Genomic DNA, 4,604 nt, shown 5'->3' on the forward strand with positions numbered 1-4,604 from the left:
TAATTTTGTTGTGAGAGAGATCTGCACCATCCCTACGGTGAACGCATGGGATGGCAGCATCATGCTGTGGGTATGTTTTCAATGTGAAAAAGCAGGGAGACTAGTCAGATCGATAGCTGTGCAGCGACGCTCCCCATCCAAGCTGTCAGAGCTTGAGGATCATAGAGAAGAATGGAGAAACTCCTCAAATACAGGGTGCCAAGCTTGTAGCGTCATATCCAAGAAGACTCAAGGCTATATCACTGCGAAGATGCTTCAACAAAGTACTGAGTATGGGTCTGAAAAGTTACGTAAATTAATATTTCCGTTTTAAAATGATTTATAAATTAACAAAAATACTAAAAACCTGTTTTTGCTGTTTGTCAAATATGGGCTTATTGTGTGTGGATTGATGAGGTAAAAAAAATACTTAATAACATTTTAGAATAAGGCTGTAACGCAACAAAATGTGGAAAAAGGCAAGGCGTCTGAATACTTTCCGAATGCACTGTACATGTTTTTCAATGATTTCATCCAAAATGATTGCGCACGTCAATGAGTGTCTGCGTAGCCGGGCGCTAAAATAGRCGGGCGCCTCTTCCATCTCCTCATTGGTTTTTAGGAGCATATACCCACGTGGGTGATTGAAAGATGAACTGAGGTCCACACTCCAGTCCAGTTGGTGGTGGTAATGCACCTTAAAGTTGATTGCCAACTGCCATATAAAGTCCGAAGAAGAAGAAGACGACTGAACGAGAGATTACTAGAAACAAAAGGTATACAAATAATTACTAGAAACTAACTAACTAGGCTTCCCCTTTTATCTGTGGATTAATTGGCAGAGTAGAAAACACGTGATTTTGTATGACTCAAAATGGGTAAAAATTCTACAAAGATCCAGAAAAAAGGACATTGTGCATTTCAGGAAACCGTACAACCCAATGTTTATATCCCAMGACAAATTAGCTAGCAACAGCAAGCTAAATGGCCATGAATGTTTCAACCTGTTCACAAATTAATATAGTTGGTTCAYAGTTCGTTCTGATATTTCAACCTGCGTGTTCTGATTGCGTCTAGTATGGATGGACAAAATCAACATGCGCGCGATGGCGCACTTGCGTGCCCAGTCTAGTCAGCATGTAAGGCTGCGTCTGTGATTCAGCACCGCTGAATGGACAGCTCCTCGGTACAGGTAGGCATAGTGGAGTTTTGTGGCATGGTGCTGATTGGACAGCACCTCTGTCTAGTAGACAGCTATAAAATTCTTCAGTCTGTGGGCTGTTAGACATTTTCTGAGCACGGTTAGYTAGCCTACAATGCGTATATGAAAAGCATAACTGACACGCAGAACTTTAGAAATGGTAGGAATAATTGTAAATWGGCTCTCCAGATGAAAAAGGTTGCCGACCCCCTAGACTATAGTCATCCTTATGGAACGGCGCATACAGTGTAGCTCTATAATGACTTCCCACCAACGGTCTTTGTAGAAAGTGGGAAGAGCACGAGACAATGTTGGTGGGAAGTCATTAGTGTCTTCAACGACACGGGAGGAGAGCACACGAACAGACTAAAAACCATAAGTAGCCTAGCTTTATAAAACAAACAGGACATGTATTTTGGGGAAGTTGTTTCAGTTGTGTTTATTTTCAAATTAATACATGAAACCAAAACGGCACTAGCCTCCTGGGCCGAATGAATGAAGATACCAATTAGGCTACAGCTATCACAACCTATATTTTAATATAAATAAAATAGCTTTTGGTTTCCATTGGTCACCAAAAAGGAGGACTCCCCCACCTCCCAATTCCCAGGCTATCAGATTACAACACGGATTACAAGGACGAGTTCAAATGCTGACATCAAATTCAAAGTAATCGGTGACCAGCCTAAACTGCTGACCGGCAAAACAAACTGTCACTCTCTGTTTTCTGCTTTCTAAAAGTGACAGAAGAGGCACCATGCTGGCTGCTGCTCACCGAGCCATCCAATACTCTAAACAGACGTTGCATTTTAAATCGGGATTGGAATGATTTTAGTCTACTTTCTTAAATGGTAAAGCCACACACACACAGCCAAAATGAACCAGCTTTTTATAGACCTGTAGATAGGCCTCATGCACAGTCACATTAAAGTTAAAGGGTGTGGTCGATATTGTATGGAAAACGTAGCATACTTGTGCGACTAGGGAAGAATCTCAGTGGCATACTCCTTGCATCCTCTCTCCTCCCTACTACTTCTCAAAACCCATTTGATGAGACAGCCAGAGATCCCGCCCCTCTGACCTTCTCCTCCAATGGGTTTTGAGAAGGAAGCGAGGACACGAAGAGTAAACAATTCAGATTCTACCCATGGCTTATTATTAGCAGTTTCCTTACATTATGTTTTATTGATGTGTGTTGTTATTTATGTACTTCAAGCCCGCCGCGATGGCGGTWAGTATTTGCATAAAGTTCAGCTTTCCCTGACTTTGGTCACACCCTGTTCCCGACCCTCACCCATGCTCGCATCGCCAAACTGTCCCCTGCCACGTCGCTTCTCTTCCATTGGAAATGAATGGCTTTCCGTGGTTTCATGGCCCACATCTTCAGAGGCACTGGGAGCCTTTTCTTTGAAGTKCTTTTCTAGTTGGCTTGTAACTAACAGTTGTATAGTATTTTGACTGTGGCTATGTCTTCAGCCTATGTAGCAGACATGAGCTTTCTGTAAAAGTGAAACTAAAACTTGCCAGTTGAGCCATTCAATTGAAGAAAATAGGATGGATGTAGCCTATGACAAAGGTAAAATATCCTAGCCAGCAATTTCACATTTAATATCCATTGTAAACTAAACATATTTTTAGGTTGACACAGAGTATTTACCATCCTTTTTGCTGATTAATTCAGACTAGACTAATCCATATTGTGCACGATCCAATTTGGTGCCTCCCTGTGACACATTATGAAGACTGTGCCCTACAGCAGGTGTGTAACGTTCATCGTTAAGGGTAGAACAAGGCGCAGCGTGATTTGGGTTCATCATATTTATAAAAAATGTGAACCAGCAAAAAAAACAATAAACAATACAACGAACGAAAAGCTTTGTCGTGCAAAATACATGCAACCAAACAAAGACATGATCCCACAACAGAAGGTGGGAAAAAAGGCTGCCTAAGTATGATCCCCAATCAGAGACAACGATAGACAGCTGCCTCTGATTGGGAACCATACTAGGCCAACAAAGAAAAAGAAAACATAGATATACAAAAACTAGAGTACCCACCCTAATCACACCCTGACCTAACAAAAATATAGAGAATAAACAGGGATCTCTAAGGTCAGGGCGTGACAGTACCCCCCCTCCCCAAAGGTGCGGACTCCGGCCGCAAACCTGAACCTATAGGGGAGGGTCCGGGTGYGCATCTACTCACGGTGGCGGCTCCGGTTCGGGACGTAGCCCCCGCTCCCTACGCTGATCCCTCCGCTTCTGTGGAACCGGACCGTGGATCGTCGCCGGAGACTCCGGACCGTGAATCGTTGCCGGAGCGCCCCGCGGCGGATTGGTGCCGTCGCCGGAGGCTGCGGGCCATGGATTCAGTTCACGTGGAGGCTTCGTTGCCTAGTGGGATCATCTACGTACGAGGTCTGCGGGTCGGGTGCCATGTGGAGTCATTCTACTGGTAGGCGTTCGGTGCCATGTGATTGCAGTTTTTCAACTGCGAGCGTGTGTGGTGACTTCATGGGATGCATGGCAGCTGGGAGTGGTCTTCGTCGTTGTGAGCGGAACGGTCTCAATTCCGGTTATTCTGAGGAGAGAGACGTACTTGTGATCGAAGCGCTGTGGGGGAGCGTGCACAACAGGTTCGCTTGGGGCTGGATGCTCCACTTTGAGCTTGTGTGATGTGGTGGAGGGAGCTTGGGCACGGGATCGCACTTGGGGCTATTGAAGGGGCAAGCCTGGGATGGCTATGCGGTGCGGTAGAGCGCGGTGCGAGGATGTAGTGCTGGTCCCGTGGGAAGGCGCCGTGGAGGTCTGGAGCGAGTGGCAGTTGGCACAGAGCGGCGTTGCCTGCTGAATCGCCCATGTAGTCACGGCTGAGTGTGTGGGAGCTGGTCACAGGCCGGAGTCTGGGTTGTCGCTTGGGTCGAACGGTGGGTGATGAGCGTGGCGTAGTGAGGGTGGTCTGCAGGATTTATCTCTTGTGCCCGATAGTATGAGCGGCACCGGTAGGGCCGAGGAACGCTGACGGTTCCGGCATCATATCCGGTCTCTGGTGGCTGGAATGCGCCATCTCGTAGGCATCGGCTGAACGTGCGGGGAGCTTTGCCGACATGCTAGCGGCAGTCGGGCTGTGGATGCTGCTGACTGAAGTGCATGTTGCGCTAGAATCTCGGATAAGCACAGTGCTTTGACCGGGTCGATCTGCGCTCGCTGCCGCGACTGAGTAAGAGGGGAGTTGCTGCTTCAGCGTTCTGATGCCCTGCTTCTTCGCAATCTCCCGGTGTTGACCCCGTCGCCATAAATCATTTTTTGGGGCTGCCTCTCGGTCGTTGCTTTGTTTGATGTTAACTCGCTCTGTATTTGGGTCATGTTCCTGGCTTTTGCCGGCTGCCTCCATCTGCTCCTGCTTCGCGACCGCGATACTCTGG

The 4,604-nt window shown here is 47.0% G+C and overlaps 1 protein-coding gene across 1 annotated transcript in view; it reads right to left on the reverse strand.

The window, feature by feature from the left end:
- Positions 1-4,604, reverse strand: part of LOC112071332 (uncharacterized) — a gene marked incomplete at its 5' end in the record, with an annotated part of 21,847 nt that overhangs the window by 15,760 nt on the left and 1,483 nt on the right. The gene's annotated exons all lie outside the window — the stretch shown is intronic.

Source organism: Salvelinus sp. IW2-2015, unplaced genomic scaffold (assembly GCF_002910315.2).
Source record: "Salvelinus sp. IW2-2015 unplaced genomic scaffold, ASM291031v2 Un_scaffold1586, whole genome shotgun sequence".
Taxonomy (NCBI): domain Eukaryota; kingdom Metazoa; phylum Chordata; class Actinopteri; order Salmoniformes; family Salmonidae; genus Salvelinus; species Salvelinus sp. IW2-2015.